Here is a 19,902-nt window from a genome sequence, read left to right on the forward strand (position 1 = left end):
CAGACGGAAAAGCGCCTGTTTTTTTGCGTTGTGTTTAGCAACAACGACGGTAACAGCATCGCGTGTCCGCTTGTTTATGTTCCACTTAAGCCTTTCACAATAAAGCTCAAGATCCTGTTGAGACTTTTCAAAATAAACGGAATCACGGGAAAGAGCAGATTATTTACGGATGAGAAGTAAAAAAGAGCCGCCAGGTGTTAAAAAATAAACTCAAACGTTAGAACAGGCTAACTACTTCAGGATTGTAATAAATACTCACAAAGAAAACGGCGGCCTTTACAACTTATGTCTAAAAATGTATAGTTTCATGCATCGGTTAAAACACTCGACTCCAGCTACATGACGCGCAGCTGGAAACACTTCCCGCAAGTCGAGCTGCCCGAGATTCACAGAATTTACAGAAAATGTTACATTTTTGTGATTTATATCATCATCGGGACGATAGAATTCTTATATCGGGATATGAGATTTTGGTCATATCGCACAGCCCTAATTTGAACGTTTGTGGGTGATTAAAAGCATTTAACACGATTCAAAGTTACAGCTGAGATCTGTAATTACTGTCTGAAAATAGACTACAGTTTTGACTGGCAGGTTTATTAACTTAATGTTCACAACCTGTAGCTACAATTTGATAATGAAATATGTCACTGTCTTCCCATGTAGAGTTATTTCAGAGATCGGTGCTTCTTCTGTGATAAGATTATCTGGGCCAGACTGAAGAAGGTGCCTTCAGAGATGTTAAAAACATGAGAGCATAGGTAGACCAAAATTAAGAAGCAGCTTGTTTTGGTAGTGAATGCTGTCACACGGTGAATAATGGAATGAATACTTACAAAAAGGTTTCTTAATACAGTTGAAACCCAATAAGGAATATTGTCTTGACAGCCTTAAAATAAATTGTAATGAATTTCTTTTTTGGCTCAGCAGGGCTCCATTTATTCATTGTAAGCTGCTCATCACTGGCTCTCAGCAGGTCTCTGCATCCCATTCATAATCCCAAGTCATCATTCTGACTCTTATTCAGGACTTAAAGCCTTTGCATTGTACTTGCGTGTACTGGATACCCCTTTTAGTTATTTTTCAATAGCAATAAACCCTCCCAGGGTTGCAGGATGCATAACTCTGCCAGCCAACGACATTTGCAGTATTTTGCAGATGGTAGAAGTTTGCCTTTTAACTTGTGTAAAAAACGGTGAATGCCTGTGTTTTCCTTGCCGAAGCCTAACAACATAATTTTGAACCTAAACCTAACCAAACAGAAGAAAACCAAAGTAAGTCCAAATGAAAAAGACTCAGAACTCCTGTCTTCATGCTGGTTGGTCATGTGATTGTGCCATTCACAATCTCACCTCCCTTCTAAATCCGTAATAACAGGATATCTGTGTAATTGTCATAATAATGCCCTGTGTCGAACTGTTATGTTAAAATAGGATGAGACGAGCCCAGCATCAGTATTTGACTAGCTCGGACTGATTTTTAGTATTTTTCCCTTGTTTCAGTTCAGACACTGTTGTTAGTATCCGTGCATATGATAAGACACTATGCAAACAATTGTCTTATGTGACATGTGAATTTCAATTTTTTGCGCAAATGTGCATATTCCAAAAATCCCTATTGCAGCATTTTCAGACCATATAGCATAGCCTGTCAATCCCACTTCTAATACTAAGTCTGGTGCATTGAAAATAACAGTTACAGTTAATAATGTCCATACCACGACCCCCAAACACCACAACAGTGATGTTATATAATGTCAGTGTGTGATGAAAGTCTTGGCTAGCTAGCAAGAATTGACATTTCCATGGCCACTGATGACATTGTCCTTCAACTCCTAAATGAGAATTGCAGAATTAACTGTAATGAACTGCATGAAGCTGTAGTTCCTGAGTGCGAATGCACTTACATGCCCAAAGTATAAGTGAGTATGGACTTACATGGCTTGAGATATGCATAATTGCATGTACTTCTTATCGAGCATTTAAATTATTCCTAAAAACAGTCAAGTTTGTTCATACAAAAGTGGAAATATTGGTATTAAAAGATGTAATTAGAAAACCAGGAGTTACAATATAATAAGCATTTGGCCGAGATTAGAACTAGAGTGTGACCTTGGCGCACCCTTTTTAAATTTGGTCCCGCTGTGTTGGGAGTCATAAAAAGAGCTCTGTCCCTCAGTATGCTGTCACTTATGTCATCAGTTAGACGTTAGATGCATTCACCAAGCCAGCTCATTAGCTACCGCTATTGTCTGAAGAGCAGCATGACATTAGCATTTAGATGTGCAGAGAGCCTCACCTGCTGCTGTCATTGTTACAATGTGCAGGCAAGTTCACGTTGAGTAAATTGATTTTCTTAGCTGCTATTCCATAAAGCAATGTTGTCTAGAAGATGCAGACGTAAATGTTTTTTATTTTTCTCCATAATGCAACCTTGTATTGTTATTCAAGCATGATGAATGCGAGCCGGGCTGATTTTGTATTGCATTGGAGTAAAGTGCTAGCCTCTGGGCCATTATTTCTATAGCCACGCATGTTTGTTGATAGGCAGCACAGATTACTGTTCATCGTTTGTGTGATAAAGCTGAAGGAACGTAACCAAATTGATGTTTTATCTATAGTGTCAGGCTTGCTCTGGGAGAAAAGCATGAAAAAGTGGAAGAGAGAGAGAGAGAGACGAAAACAATGTAATTCTGAAACCTTTTTATAAAAATGGCGCAGATGAGCTGGCAGCTTTACTTACAAAGGATTCTTTTCCTTCATACCTGATCATAAGACGTGTTTATTCTCAGTGAGATCAGCAACTCCAGCTTGACTCAGTGTTGACAGTTGTGCTTAACCCTGATGATCGGTTTACTTAGATTTTGACTCATAAACGTCACAGAGTTATCGTAGATTTACTGAACTGAAAATATGTCTTCAAGTCTTGAACGTTCAACTGTATAGTTTGTCATGATGTTCTGAAAAAGATTTCAAATACTTTCCTTGTCCATGACAATATACCTCAGACCCTAATGCATATACACCAGACTCACACTCCTTGATGCATCTCTGCAGTGCCATTCTGTTTCTTTGGATGTTTTGTTATAGGTTACGTGTTATAGCAGGAAGGATGCATTTAGATATAGTGGTTTTCTGCTCTTGAGCGCACCTAACTCAAGGTTGGATGTGTTTGGAGATGCTCCTTTGCATACCTTGGTTGTAATGATGTTGAGTTACTGTCCCCTTTCTCATGACCTCTGGCATTAACAAGGCATTTTCACCCTGAATATTTTCTCTTTTTTGGACCTTTCTCTGTAAACCCTACAGATGGCTATGGGAAAATCCCAGTAGAACAGCAATCTGTGAAAATTCAGACCAGCACGTCTGGCACCATTAACCGTGTCACACTCAAAGTCGCTTAAATCACCTTTCTTCACCATTCCGAAGCACAAATTGAACTTCAGCAGGCTGTCTTGGCCATGTCTACATGTCTAAATGCAGCCATGTGATTGGCTTAGCAGATATTTGCATTAAGGATCAGTTGAATAGATGTCGCTGGAGAGCAAACGTCTTGCTATAATGACTGCAGGGTATATATGCGTGTCTCTGTACCTTATCTCGCCTTGAATGAAAATTTGCATGAACATCATCACACGTACAGTGATTAACATGTAAGCCTGTTTTTTTTTAAAAAAGACAGATTTATTATAAATCCAGATTCTTTGGATTTTCATATATTTTATGTTATTTCATCATCCCCCTGAGAATCCTGTCGCGTTTTTTTCTTCTACTTATGCATCATACACAGGCTTGTTTCTCAAAACAGGCCCATTCTGAGCCATCTATAATCTATAACGCTCATCAATAATTTTGTTGTTGTTGTTGGTAGGGAATGACTGCCTTAGCTTTTGTTTTCCCACGACACGCTGCAACATTTTAGAATAACATTTGAATGAAAAACAGGACAGGAGTCAACAAGTCTGGGTGTGTGTAGCTGTGCCAGGATGCCGAAAAGACAGTCAGTATTTCAGTAATACTCCTGAGCCTCGATTATGTTGTTGTGCTTATTCTTTTGTTGTCATTTTACGGTACACTGAAGGTTTATTTTGGATGCTTTATATAATCCACAGTCATCAAAGGACAATGCAAAACACAAACATCTGGTTTAAATGAGGACTGCAGTCATGGATATAATCTGCGGTTATCGCTTGTGCTTTATGCACGCTGGTGTGCTCAGTGGCAGGAAAGAAACTGGGAATTGTATATTGGAAAACTGCGAGCATTCAAAATTAGATTTCATTTTTTTCGGAGATAAGCAGCTAAAAAAGAACAGAAAGTCAGTAGAAAATAAAATATTGGTGCCTCACTTTGAATGTAGCACTGCAGACTTGAAAGGTGCACGCCCTTTTAGAGAGTACTCACACTGAACCAACCTTCAAGCAAATGATGCTCACATCACTGGGAAACTGAATAAAAGGTAAGTAATGCTGCATTGCTACACTGCACATTTAAAATCTGTTGATCATTTAGGGAATAATAGAATATTCAGACAGACTGACAGAATATGAGACTAGCTTTCACTAAACCATTCTGTTTCCTGTTTGCTGCTTTCTACAATGAGGTGTTTTTTGTTAAATTTTGAACACTATAAAATAAAAAGCAAAGGTTCAGGGTTTCTATAAAAGACTATGCATCTGTAGACACACAAACTAGAAACCCTGAATGTGTATTACACTAGATAAAGCTAATTGCAGATGCACTGCATCAGAGAATTTCCCGTGCCTTCTGATTGTGGTTCAGGAGGTACTTAAAGGTCATGAAAGAGCTTCTGTACTTACGCCAAAAAAAAAAAGAAAAACAGTATGTGTGTTTGGTCTTACACGCTGAAATCGGAGCTGCCTGTGCTGACCTCTCAGCCTCGGTCGACGTGAGTTAGCTGAGGAATACTAATGAGAGAACTGGGTTTCAGCTGAATGGATAATGAATTTAAAAACAACAACACAAGTTGTTGTCTCAGTGTTCACAGCGCTGCTTTGTCATTACGCTGTTGTGATGGTAAACCCTCTATACGGCAGCATAAAACAGAATCGGTGGAATAAAGCATTTGCTTTGGCTTAGCACTAACTGCTAAACATTGCTGCAGGTCAGGACAGCTTGTTTATCTGTGCTCTGCCTTTAAATCCCACTCAGTTCACCCTCTGTTCAATCTTTAGGTGCCTTAGGTCTGCAAGACAGAAAGGATTGCTTAGTTGTTGTTGTGGAAAAGGAGGTCAAGGAAGCGTGGTGTGAGCAAACCTGTGTGCTGATGGGATGCTAAAACCAAGGAGAGGCCCATGCGAGGCTTCAGAGTGAGCATAATGTATGTTTTTTACCTTTCATGATAGAGGAGGAAGGGAGGATGGAGATCAGTGGGGTAGATTTCCTGCTGGAGATGAGCTCTGAGTGGATGTGTGGGTGTGGCTTCAAGGATGCTGTAAAGCTGTCAGCTTGCTTTTATGTGCGTTTGCTTGTGTTCACCCATACAACATATGAGTAATATTGAGGTTCACTGGCTATCTACTGCTTTTAGCCCTACTTAATAATTTTTGCAGTGACTTCAATCAACAGCAAATCATTTTACATTTTAGTAGCTGCAGCCTTACTACGAATATTAACTGTGTCAGAGTTCTGGGCAAAATGCCGTTTTGAAATTTCTTCTTTGTGCTGTCAAACAGTCTGTCATTCGTGTCAAAAGTAAAACTGTCATGTGAATAACTGAAAGAAGAGCAAAGTCTCTGGATAAACTAAGAGGTTCGCGGCTGTCAAAACAAAGGGAACTTGACATTTTCTGTTGGCATGTTTGTTCCCTCCAGTTTTTTTTCTCATACAGGTTTAAGCCTGATTGCTCTGTATTACCACCAGGCGATGTCACGCTCAGCTAGCGGAAATCAAATCTCTGAAGTTGCATGGTTATTTTACCAACCTTTGACAGTGTGAGCCACTACTTACATTGAAGAGTTTGAACAAGTGCTGTTCTACATAGTGCAGTGCTGAGACTGAGTACAGACAAATAACACTGCTTAAATAGTAACGACTCTTGGAATAAGGGCAAAGCATGACCGTTTTTAATTGCACTAAACAAGCCCACCATTACCTTTGAAGAGTGGCTATGTAGGCTAATTTCCATCTAATTTCCAAGACTTACAGCTGGTGGGGAGGTGTCTTGTAATGCCATAAAAAATAAATGCCCTTAAAATATGTATTTAGTATTCAGTCACGAGTGCATGTGCATAGAGTTGCCCTTCTAATTTCTGGGTTGAATGCTCACAAACAATTATTACTTTACAGTAAATCAATTTGTACTTAGAGCTGTATGGCTTTGATAAGGCAATTAAGAAAAGCAGAAACAAGAGAGGCAAATATTTATGAAAAGTATTGCTTATGTAAGAAACTGAAAAACATGTGCTCTTGCCACACTGGATCACATTGGCCTAAGTTAATATGGTTCTGGGAATTACACTAGTCCAAGGTTCCTAGATTGCTGCTGACTTGAGTTTTGTCTGCTATTGGAGGTTTGTTTTTCTTCCCCTGATTGGCCCGAAGTGTGATCTGCTGAGGGTTTTGTCTTTAACACTGCAGTGTGCTGCAGTATGAGTTGGACTTTTGGGACCAAAACAAGCCTCAGGGCTGCATGCAAGTAGGAGAGGAGCCATTGTAAGCTGTGCTAAAAAGGAAGAGACACTTTCACTGCTAACATGCATGTATTTGTGTCGTTGTGGGCACAAAAAATAGTGGAGATTGATACCATGTGAGGACTAAGACTGAGTTTGGGTTTCACCCTGGTCAAGGTTAGGTGAAGCATGTCATGGTTTATTTTGTGAAAAACCTTTAGAGAGTTAGAAATTCAAAGCAATTTCATTACGAGCACAGTACAAATTACAAGCGTGTGCTGCCACAGATAATGAGAAAATTGTCTCGAATGTATCCTTTGTATTTCAGAACAAATCACAGAATAAATACAGTGTCTGTTTTTCCTCACATTATTTTAGTAGCTCCTTTGTCTTCTGCCTTTCGCACAGGTATTGCTCATCTCTTCTCCCATGTGTCTGCTAAACTTTGTTTCTTTAGAAGAGTGACTCACTAAGTGTTCACTTGCAGTTCAAAAGACTAATTTATTCCTGTCTTCGTTCTGTCTGTGCAACTTTTGCGAGATCAACAAGATATGTTGTGTGAGGACTTAAGAGTGTTTGAAACCTGCTGTTTTGAAGCATTTTTAGTACATCTTGTTCAACAGTACCTATTGCATTGGTTTCTTGAGCTGTTCTATTTTATTTGGCATAGAAGTGCCGCCGTTGCTGACTTCATCACATATTACACACACCGGTGCCTGACCACCTTCTTTCTGACCCCTCTTGCTTTTATCAGCACATCCCCCACTGACTGTCGTGAAGGAGCCATTATACTGATGCCAGCAGTGTGTGTGTGTGTGTGTGTGTGCGTGTGTGTGTGTGTGTGTGTGGTGTGTTTTACAGTTGATCTGATCCAACTGCTAAGTGAGGACAGCAACCCTGAAGTTGTCACAAGAAGGACTCAGGCCGTGAGCACGAGATGTGACATGTGGGTTAGGCTTAGCAGCAGATGGTAAAACCCAGCTGATTTGGGGAGAAATTGCAGCTGAGCTAATGTTGCTGATCCAGTATGTCTTGCCACATCCATACCTCTGCCTGTAGAGAAAAGTCGTTGGTTTGATAGCTCTATTTTCTTTCTGAGCTTTTTGCTAAATAAAATTAAAACCTTGAGACTAGCATAAGTTTTACTTTACAGTTTTCCTATCTCGTTGTGTAATTAAATCTATTGATTTTCTTTACCTTGAAATATAAAGCTCCTTGATCTTCTCCTGTATAAATAAAATTGAAAAAAGCTTTATATTACCCACAATTTGTATGGATCGTCTTCAAATTTCACAACAATATACTAAGCATTTGACCTTGAGCTTCATTGTTAGCACCCGAGGTCAAACCTTGAAAAACTGTACATACATATTTTGTTTTAATTTGTTACATATTTGTTTGAAATTTGCACTCCTGTTGTATTTCCTGAAGTTTAGGTGCGGTGTTGAGAGCAGATGCTGTGATTATACCACAGTGGAGATGCCTATATACTGTACAAATACAAATATACAAATGTTTATACAAGCCTTTTGGAACCTTCACACATATATATATATGTATATATATATATATAGAGAGAGAGAGAGAGAGAGAGATATCTCTCTATATATATAGATATAGATATATATATATATAGATAGATATTTATATGTATATATTCAAAATGTTTATATCTCAACCTAAACCGATTTCCCTAAATAGCAAAAATTGAAAGAGGTTCTAAATTTTTGGATGCCGTATTTTCATTCAACTGCAAAAACCTCTGCTGTTGAGCCCTTATTTTCAGTCCAGTGACAGCCGGCCGCTCTCGGATGCTGTATCACCTCTCTGACCCAACAACCCCTGCTTGACATCATCACCACCCCCCTAATTCTCTGTGCATCCTGACAGGAGAAAGAAATCAAAGCTCAGTGTTCCCGCTGGATTGTGTCTTTCATGTGGCTTGTCAGTTTGATGCTTAGTTTTCTCCTTTTGTGTTTCAGGTCCTCCTTTGAACCAAATGCTAGAGCTGCTCTGCCCACTTAAAGATATCAGTAAGTTTTCTTTACTATGCCTTGGCAGGTTATTATATTGTAATGGTATACTGGGGAGTGTGGGAGGAAATTCTTATGGAGCCACATGAAGCATCCTACCAAATTGGTGAGACAGCTTAGACTTGGAGAATGTGCACTGCAATAATAAAAAGATGATAGTATGTCCAATATTGCAGCCTTCTTTGTGCTGCTACATTTGGACTCTAAGCTGGGAACTGAACCGAAAAGCATAACAATGAACCCTTGAGAGCTCCTTAACTTGCCTGGATGTCCACTGAGGTTGTAGTTGTAGACACAAACAATGAGTAGAGGAGGGAATAAGAAGGAATAACAAAGAAAGAGGAGGGTGAAGAAATGTTATTCTGGTGGTTTGTTGTCTTTAACTAATTGTTAAATGTATCCTGAAGCTTGGATCTATTGTTTTAAAGCCTTTGTTCATTTTAATGCTGCAAATGTGCAAATCAAGTAAAACTTTTCTTGATTTTGAGGCGATTGAAGGAAGTGACACCAAGAGAGAGTGAAAGACACCGTTGATTTACATACGAGGGAGAGGTAAATACATTAGAGGTTTGCCTAGGCAACCGAAGCCTGCAGTGTCTTCTCGCAACCAACCGTTAGCTGATCCACGAGGAGCAAATTGGTTTGTATGTAGACACAAGGGTTTAGTTTCACACAGAGGATTCGCACACTTTAAACAGCCTCAGCATTTGTATGAATTAAGGCCATTAACTGATGTCAAACTATAACACAGCCATAGCTGACACGTCTTTTGGTTACGGCTGACTCAAAAACAAAGAGTAAACTGTCACACAAGACTTACACAACTGTGCTTTTTCATTTCACTTTCATTTTTATTTATATGGCAAGACAAATGTCGCCTCAAGGTTCTTTATATCGCAAGGTAAAGCTATAAAGAAGAGTGCAGTTTTGCTTCATTTACCACCTTGTCGCTGTGGAGTTTTTGAATTCAGCAGCTGTACTGACTGAGTGTCGTTACTGTTGATGATTAAACCTGTTAGCACCGTCTCTCACGCTATTGAGTTTAAAGTTGTTTTAGAAGAATACTTTGATAAATATTCACAAATACAAGCTGGAGACGGAGAAAGTGAGCAAAGATTTTGTGCTGATGAAGGCGAAGGAGGAGCATTGTGGGACTACATCACTGAAGACATACCATAAGAAGGGGTGAAGAGGGGAAGATGTAAGAATACTTGAGCAATTCAAAGTGTTGTGAGCCTCTCAACACTGCCTTTCCTCATCATTTATTAATTATCTGCTAGAATATTCATCCTCCCTGGCACAGCACTGTTCTCCTGTAGGGAGGGAAATTAATAGAGCTCTGTATCATCCTGACACTCAACAGTGTATTACAGTCTTTGTTATTGTAGTCACTTGAATGTCATCCATCATTAACCAGTGTCCCCTGTCCATGTCAAGTTGTCCTCTTATATGATGTTTACTGTTGATTTTGACTCTCTCTTCCACAGTCAGTCTAAAATTAAGAGTCTTCATAGAGAGAGAAAAGATGGGCACCTTTCAATAAAAGAGGCCACACCCTTACGTCCAGTATGCAAAGGAATAAATCATATTCATAAAATAATTCATCCCCCTTAGTGTTGAATGAAGGAGTTAGGGAGTTTATAAATGGGAGGCTCTGGAGATTTTTTCTTTGGCCACAGAGGTTGCCCCTTGGGACTAACTTTATCTGCACTATATATAATATAAAGAGCTGAAGCTTTAGACCTCTTTGATGATGGGTGCAATTAGAGTCAGCCAATGCATTGCAGGGTTGTGCGTTTAGAGTGCTATCTTTCTGTTGTACCTTACTAATTAAATCCTTTGAAGACGATGGGAAGGACAAAGAATCATTAATATGTACACTGGTTCTGTGGTACAATACTGTGAAATTCTCAGATAACTAACCTCTAAATCATGACGGGATTTTGGTGGCACACTGTCACATCTGTCATCACATATGCTGTTAACTGTGTAAAGAATCATTTGTATTTTTTCCTTTCTTCTGCTCTTCATAGTGCCTGCAATTATCTGAATACTGCAAAGAATCTACTGTGTATCTATGCACGCTCGCTCAGAATCAGCCTATCTGGGTTGACTACCTGCAGTGAGTTCACTGTAGAGTCTGCATTCATTTATGCATTTTCCTTTTATTTCTTTAAAAAAAAAAACAAGAAATGAAATACATTTCTAACAGCACTGGTAATTTTCCTTTGGCTCTGGCTAAAATCTCATTAGGGCACATTTCCTGAAGTTTCCCCTAAAGAAAGACCTTTCAGTAGAGACGATGTAGGTGAGCAGCTGGAAGCAGGTGAGGTGGGTGTGTTTTACTCAGGGTACAAACCGAAAGACTCATCAGGTGGGATGAAAGGGTCCTGAAAAGACAAAAACATGCACATTCAGCAGGGATGTTTTATTAACAGGTGACTAAAGCTGGTGATTGTGGATGCAATGGGTAAAATGAAGCCAGTGGCAGTGGCAAAAATGGCATCTCCATAGACTTTTTTGTCAAGCACATTTACAGCCAGGTGGAAAATATTAAATGTCCTCTATGGACAGCCTCACCCTTCATAACAACTCTGAGGTGACAGTATATATATTTCCTGAGTTAGGGGTGGTATGTGTGTGTGTGTGCTACTGGAGCAATTTTAATGGATTGTTTGACTATTCATTGATTGTTTTATATCACAGAAGTCTGCACTTCAGTTTTGGTGAGTGAGATTCTAGTTTTCTCTTAGCGCTTTAGATAGCACTCATAGATGGTAAGAAAAAAAACATGGATGAAGTTTCCAGGTCAGAAAAATGTGCCTTAAACCTACATTCTATCTGAAGGCCACCAGATGGTGATAGCTATGACTGCAAAAAGACTTCTGGTCCTATAGAAGTCTATGGGAAAACTGCTTTCTGTCTTGGCCTCTGCAAAGATTTTCCTGTTAAGTTTATGGACTCAGTCACTTGTTTTGAATCATAATCAAGAAAAAAAAAATTCTGTTTTGAAAATCTTGGTGATGCTGTGTTTCCAAATGAAACCATATGCTCATTTGCTAATGGTTTGTCAGTAGCAAGTCAGTAGCCAATGAGCAGGCAGTTTCACAGCCAGCTCCGCCCCTTCCTCTCAAGTGATTGCAAGCGTTCAAAACAGGGTTTCACAGTAGACTGTCACGGCATCAGCATCATGTGGCTTCGTTCATATTTTCTTTCTCATTTAATTAAAGCATTTTATGTTACCTTACCTAAATGACGTCTACATATTTTACTGTCATTTTTTACCATTTAATAAACAAATCCGTATTTGTTCTTGAGGAAATTAAACACCCCTCTATATTTATTTATCACTGTGTTGGTAGATGGTTGGTTAGAGCCTTATATGCAGGAGCATTCCTACAGCTGAGTCAAGCCTTGCAATTTTAACCCCAGCCGAAGATATTTGGTTAAAATTAAAAAGAAAGTCTTAAATGTAAATAAATATTTTATTTTCTTAATTGTGTGGACAGTCTTAATCGCTGTCAGTATTCTGTGTTATAAAATAAAATTTATTTTCTGAATATTAACTGAAAAAGTAAACATGGGCTCTATTCAGAAGAGGCATAAACAAGAATCAAACAAAATAGTGTGACGATAATGTCACGACTTTATTCACCACTGTATTTCTAATGGTTAACATACAATCAGAGTGCATGGTCAAATACAAAACGCTGAACCTGAACCTTTGGTTAGCATCCAGTTGACTGCTTTGATCCAGAGGGCAGCGGTAGGAACCTTTAAAACATCTGCAGTGCTGTTTTAGCGACCAGAGACAGCAATGTGATGTAAGGGGATTCAAATGAGAGATGCAATAATCCAGATTTCTGGATCAGTGCTGCGTGTGCCTCTGTTGTGGTCAGCCTGTCTTGCTGAGCCCCGTCAGACCTTCCTCTGCTCTTGCTGTCTCTTATGATTCTTGGCTCCATCCCCGGAGAGTGAAATTAGTACTCAGCACACCACAATGAAGTGACTGAGGCAGTGTATCAGCAAGCTGCCATCCTTGCATTGATTTTTCCCCCACCTCCTTTTATCTGTCATTTTGTATAAAGATAAAAGCATGACAGTTCAGTTTGTAAAGGTTGATGGAACATAAACATTATCAATTAGAATATAATTCCACATTTATTACCAGAGTCTTGATTTTTAAACATACGTAATTATGCTTGGAGAAACTTCCCTTTACTTTTTGCATACATAACAGTTGCTATGTTAACTCTCACCCCAGAGGAAGGCCAATTTATCCCACATCAGTTTGCAGCATGCTAGAGGGGAGATAATCTTAAGAGCAGCAATAGAGACATGCATTAATAGAGCAGGCTGTGATAACAGTAGCTGCAATAAAATATGGGAAACAGGCATATCATTGAGAAAATAAAGGGTGGATGCAATGCTGTGTTTTATTCATTTTTGCTAGTCTTCTCGGTGATATATCTGTGCATTGTAAGCCTGTGTTTTTATTAATAATCCTGCTTATATTTTTCTGTCTGGCAATTTAGATTCCACTTACCTTTGGTTTATGCATATTCGGATTTTATGTGTGTGTTTTTTAATGCAAGAAAATACTGCTTTTTTTTCTGATGCAGTTATTACTGTAGAGCAGTGAGGTTATTGAAATGTATTATACATTGCTTTCTTTTAACTGGGAGACGTTACTCTAGATTCATGTGCACATACAGCAGCGGACATTCATTTATGCTGCCTGCTCTTGCTGTAGCATTTGGGACTCTCTGTGTCTGCAGTATTTATGGGAAATCCATGGATTTTAAACCAAAGAGGGAACTGAAGTATTAGACTAGTTTTAAGGATGGTTGCATGTGCAATTTGAGTCAGCTAGTGCATTGCAGGGTTGCTAGCTGGGCATCCATGTAAACCCTGGAAATAGAATCGGACAGACAGTTTGTTTTGTTTATTTAATTAAATTATTGAAAATATAACATCACTTTTTTAAGGACTTATCAGTGTGAGAGTACCTGAAGAGAAGCATTTACTCAAAACATCTTAAAAATGGTCCAAAATTCATTCTTGTTCAGTCTGTTCAATCCTGCACAGCTAAGAGAGGTGCTTGGAGGTGCTTTTCCATATTTGCTGACATATATATTCTGTAAAACTGGTTTTGAAAAATGATGTGCACAATGTTCCTGACAGTTTTTTCTACTTTTGGCTCCATATGATGTCAGGGAAAACAGATTTTCCTTAATACGGTCATGTTAAGTACGTAGCTCTGGCAGTGAGAGCAGAAGCCCCACTCGCCTGCTGTTCAACCCTCCTGTTTGTGAGAGGCAGCCAATTAGAAAAAAAGTGACTTAAAAGGAGGGCAGCCTTAAAGGGAAAATAAATAAAATGGCTGAATATGAATTATTCTTAACCGTTAATCACAGAAAGCTAATAATAGTAATAATAATAATAACAATAATAATTTAAATAACAATAATAATCCATTAGTCAATAGACACGATTGTTGTCAGAAATTAAAACTATATCAGGCTTTTTTTCTGTCTATTTTCAAATGGCATTGCTATTCCTATTTATTCAAATAAATGACTATTTTACATGATCATAAATGTTTGGTTTTTGGGTTGGTTGACATCATGCAGACATCATGTTTGTCTCTAATTGCTTGTTTTGCTGACATGTTGACAAAGTAATGAATCTGCAGGTTGAAAATGGTCATCAGACTGATCATTAAGGAAGACGCAAACCCAAACACCGGCTTATTTGTTGCTTTACATCTGCCGCAGAGGTTAAAAACATTTGGATGAACTAGAAAGAAATTAAACGTTTAAACAATCTTCATCAGGGATTAATCATCTAAAAATGTCCCTCATATTCATGCAATGATTCTAAATCAACATCATATTTTATGTGAATGTGTTGTGACTCTGACCTTTCAGGAGGTATTAGTAAGTTTAGGTATTAATTAATCATAAGAGAAACATGAAATCCTTAACAGCTCATTTGATCTTGGTGTAATTTCCAGTTTTCTATCTTTAGACATGCTGAGGATTTTCACTAAGATAGGAGGGGGAGAGAAAGTGGTGCTGGAGACAGCTGTAATCAGGCCTACTCTCAGTTACCTGCATGTCCTGCCTTCATATCCACTATTTAAGCCATGACAACAATGACGAGACACAGCTTACCAACTCCAAATATTGCAGAAACATGTTCCCCACCTATTCTAGGTAAAACACAGAGCCAGATCCAGCCTGATTACCAAAAACGAGCCACTGACTGTGCTCCTACTTGGCATAGTTTCTACTGAGCAATGTGAGTGAGATTTCCCCAAAGAAATCTAGGTTTAGCAATTCACAGTCTTAAAATAGCTTCGAATCATACATTATTACATAGCGGGCCTGCCTCCTGCGCTTGCTGCTGTAATTATCGTCTCCTTGTTTTCTCCAAACTTCCACATTCGAAAAGACACCCTAACCTTATTAGCATAGCTTTATAGCTGATATGAAGGAACTCGCAGATGTGCTGTAAGTTTCTAAAAAGCAAAATACTTTGTAGATTGTGCAACACGTGTGAATAGAAATTGCTAAAGTTTGTAAAATAAAAGCAGTTGCTGGGGAATACAGAAAATATAGTTTGTGTCTAAGTGGAGTGGAGGTGGCCAGATTTCAATCTTCCAGCCTGACTCTGTGCGTTTCCCTTGGGTACAGTAAAGCATAAAAGATGCTGAGAGGTGTGACCCCCCGCTGAAACCTCCACTGCTTCGAGAGGATTGATGTGACAGTTTCACACATAACGAACACGCGCGCATACACACGCAGTACGACAGGCAGTCAGATGCACCAAACTAGAGATACTGTGTCAAGTGGCAGGTCACACACACACGTGTGCACACACAGATAAATAAAATGTCAGTGCAACACGGGGCTGCACTGATTATGAAAACCAAGCCTGTCTGTGTGTCATCTGACTGTCTTTTGTTCTTTCGGGAGTGCCGCCGCTCCTCTGCGTGGCCGAGCAGGCGCTGTCTCAGTGATTAATCCTCGGCCTATCGGCTGGCCAGTGATACTCGAAGCAAACAAAAACCCACACAAAGCTTAGCAGCGTGCTCGCATGGTGCTTTTCAGGATGTGCAGGCATGCAAGCTGGGCTTGCAAATAGAATCAGTGCAAAACAAAGAAATGAAAAACATTAAAGCATCCCCCCCCAATACACACACCCACTGGCAAACACTGACCCTTTGGAAAGCTTGCCCTCAATTTACAGTTAATTTTAGTCAACACTTAGACGTGTTGTTTTCGAGACATTTCCATCAAACTCTGCATAGATGTGGGGAAAAAGGTGAGAAAGGCAGGCTGGGGTTGATGGAATGAATATTTCTCTCCTGTTTTCCCCGAAGGTGATTGTGATTGACTGAACCCAGAAGTTATTTCATGTGCCTGACTCCAAACTGTATTAGCGGGCCTGGCCGTTACCGCTCAGTCTGTCTTTCTCTCAACAAGATAAGGCGATATTACCCTGCCCAATATTGCTCGCTCTTTTCTGCACTGTCACTGAATACAATGGCCATCACTGAATCCTATGAATATTATTAGCATTTTCCTCAGGATTCTGTCAATGTGCGAGACAGCTTTGTGGGAGCAGAAGTACACTCTGTTTTTGCTGTGGTCTGATATTCGAGCTGTCTCTTGGTGAATAGAGTTGATGCTGCGGTGTATTGTCCAGCTTAAATCCAATTATGAGGACACTGTCAAATGTCCATTACTGCTGCTAATTAACAAAAGGTTACCTGGCTCAACAGTCTTCCAGCCGTGGCCGGCGTTGCGATTTGAAAAGACCTGACAGAAGTTAAGAGAGTGAACACTGCTGAAGAACAGCCGCTGTTGATTAGAAGTTGACAAAGAATGAGGATTATAGGGCCGAGAAGAGGGGTCAACATCAAGAAGGACTGTGAAAAACCTCTGACTGAGGGATCAGGTGGAGCATTGTGCCAGCTTGGGAGCAATTCAGAGATAACACAAGAGGAATGGCAGGTCAGTGTGTGGCAGACTCCTAATAATGTCCATAGCCAAAGTCTAAGCAATAAAAATGACCTACTCCTCCTCAAATTAATGTTAGTATTTATTATTTAACTGTGTAATTATAATACATACTTATATAGAAATCAAAAGGGTAAAATCCTAATTTATCAATTAAATTCCAATTATATTTTTCCCAATTTATAAAGGAAAAAAAGATCACTTTCGCCTTTCTCTTTTTTTCTTTCTACTCATTTCTAGTTCTGTTAATGACAGAGCATGGACAAGAATATAACGAATTTAATCAGCCAAGACTGCAAACATATATTTTAATTAGCAACATCCCCATGTGCAGCTACATTGAACCCCATATATTTTGCTGTCAGCTTTCAGCCTGTTAGGGAAAGAGCAGCGCGGAGAATTTCTCATTGCATCCAAGTCAAAATATTTTCCCTGCCAGTGATGTGGGTGCACGGTGGCAGTCCCGACCATGAATGGGAGCTGATGGGATGTCAGGGCTGCTTTTCCTGTTTTCCACCAAGTTCATCTCTCTCAACTCATTCCTTCTCATCAGTAACCAAACCCAGTTGGCAGCTTCAATTAAACCCTGTGAAATTGCCCCAGTATCTGTCTCCCTCTGGGGCCATTTAGCTGTGTTTAGCTCTCTGCAAGCTGGGCTTGTCGCCAGGCAATCTTTATGAAACAGTGTTTCATCTTCTTTCTTAAAATGTAGGTCAGTGTAGCCCTACGACCCACCTGGCCAGATCATAGATGTACTCACTGTGAGTAAACCCGCATGATGATCACTTGCTCTGGTTGTATTTACGTGTAGTAATGACACGGAACAAGTTTCAAAAAGGCAGTTTGTCGACTCAAAGACATAAAGATCAGAAACGCTGCATCGTTTTGAATCATAATTCAAGTGTTTTTGAACAAATCAAAGGCAACAGACGGCATGCAACTGCGCACTAAAATGTGCACAGCATATGTGAGAAGCTGCATTTATTATCATTTTTTTAAAGTTTCAGAATTCGTTTTGAAGTTATACTTTATTTAAAAGCCAAAATATTGCATAAGCACACTAATTTCTGTGGTTGTTTAATGACAGCCTTCCTGCACAGAACAAGCATATCTCCCATCTGTTGTTGTGGCTTCACCACGCTATAATGAAGCAACATTACATTAGAGGGAATCCTGAGTACTGAATATCAGAGTGGCTTTGAATTAGTCGTAGGCACAAAGCCGCAGGACGGTCATTTATTTAGCTCAGCTGGCACAAAAAGTTCTGCAAGTAGGTTGGAAGTGGATCGCTGCCAATACAAGAATGTTTTCTGCACACTAACTTAGTTTGTTTAGACCTCCACGTTACCAGAGGCAGCTACTTTGTGTCAACTACATTTACTGAGTGTGTTTTTCCATTTGATGTGTAACCAGTAAAATGAGAGCTTGTCAGTAGTTACTTCAATACTATGTGAGACTTAGAAGAGATAAGAGGTTAATCTGAGAGCTCTGTTGCTTTTAAATCATTGTATAAACTAAACTTTTATTGAGCTTTCAGACAAAGTTTTTTGGTTTCTAATTTTTGTTTATATTTCAGCAGTGACTCTCAGATTTTGGTGTAAGGTAGGTAACTCATCTGACTGCTGGTTACCCCCGAGGAAACAGAACCCCCCCTGTTGAAGCCGTTACCCCTCCCAGGGCTGCAGATAGAGGGGCTGGAATTTTGTTTTTTCAGAAATATTGTCAAGCCAAGGGGATTTTTTTCATTCCTCAAGAATTTTTTTCTCCCCATCTCTCTCCAGCGGCTCTTGTTTCCTGTGTTAATGCCACAGTGAAATCCATGATAAAATTCTTGTCACGTTTTATGGCAAATTAATCAGTTTCGAGATTCGTATTAGTACACTTCTTTTATTATCAGAATATGCTAAGATGTGCTGCTCTTTAGTTGAAACCGGGGGATTGTGTGTTCTTTCCACTTTTTCCTCCCCTTCCAATGGCTTTTACAACACCTTTGAAGACATTATCTGCTGAAATAAATTCTGAGCCCTGCATTAAATCCCATGAACAGTTAACCTGAGGCTCATTCACACAGCAGTTTAAACCCTCCGTAGCTGCTGGTGCTCCCCTTTTTTGTCCACATGGATCTGCAAAACTCCCTCAAATATTCAGTATTCTGTGAGGCCTTCTTAAAGAAATGAAAGTTTAATTTTTACATTTTTTAGTAAAGTCTGAAAGAAGTTCAAAGCCCACGTTGTTTGCCTTACGGTATTGCCTTCATTTTTGCTCTTCTCTAATTTGTCCAGTTCGGCTAATTTTATATGAGCAGGATGCTCTTTGTGAAAAAAAGACAGAAAGAGGATGTTTTTGATTCAGAAAGCATAGTGGGCCTGTATAAGCCTACTGAGTAACCAATATTTCTTCTGCAATATCCTTCATGTCATCTTTGACTTTCAAGGTCGATTTGGAACTGAAAACTGTTGTATAGACTCTTTCAAAGTGCAGCACCAACAAAATAAGAGGGGAAGATACTAGGGGTGCAACAATACTCGTATCGATATTGAACCTGTTAGGTGTGGCTGTGTGCAGACAGGAATAGGACCCAAGGTGCAGACTCCGGAGACAGAACTTAAACCAAAACAGCTTTAATGCTGAACTCAAACATAACATAACTGGGAAAAAGGTCAAAAATAAACTAACACCGGCGGATTGACAAAACACACAGCAAAATAAACGGTAGATCGCGACACAGACACTAAGAAACACAGGGCTTAAATACACAAAGGGAGCAATCAGGGAATGGGTAACAGGAGGGAAACACAGCTGGGACAAATCAGAACTGACGAGACCAAAGAAGCGTAAACTGAACACACTGAGATAAGACAGAGACCTTCAAAGTAAAACAGGAAGCACATAACACAGACTGAACAAAGACACAGACTCACATGCAGGCACTACAAAGGGAACAGAGACGTGGGACCAGGGCAGACACAAACACTGACTGAACACGGGGATATAGGAACTAAGGATACACAGAGACGTGAACTAGACAAGGGGATACAGGTGATAGGGGAGACAGAGCAACTAAAGAAGACAGAGACATAAACCATAAGACAGAACTCAAAGAAACCAAAGACTAGAAAGTATAAATAATATAATAAACTCAAAACCCCTGGGTCAACGACCCAGGCATCCTAACAGAACCGTTCAATACAGTGCTTTCGGTTCGATACGC

The 19,902-nt window shown here is 39.5% G+C and overlaps 1 protein-coding gene across 2 annotated transcripts in view; it reads left to right on the forward strand.

Moving 5' to 3' along the window:
* The window catches only part of apba2b (amyloid beta (A4) precursor protein-binding, family A, member 2b), a 69,931-nt gene that overhangs the window by 9,349 nt on the left and 40,680 nt on the right, over positions 1 to 19,902 (forward strand). For both annotated transcript variants that reach the window (XM_040012012.1, XM_040012013.1), the window contains exon 2: positions 8,614 to 8,664. The gene's annotated coding sequence lies outside the window, so the exon portion shown is untranslated. The remainder of the gene's footprint in view (positions 1 to 8,613; positions 8,665 to 19,902) is intronic.

Source organism: Simochromis diagramma, unplaced genomic scaffold, assembly GCF_900408965.1.
Source record: "Simochromis diagramma unplaced genomic scaffold, fSimDia1.1 OVJJ01000603.1, whole genome shotgun sequence".
Taxonomy (NCBI): domain Eukaryota; kingdom Metazoa; phylum Chordata; class Actinopteri; order Cichliformes; family Cichlidae; genus Simochromis; species Simochromis diagramma.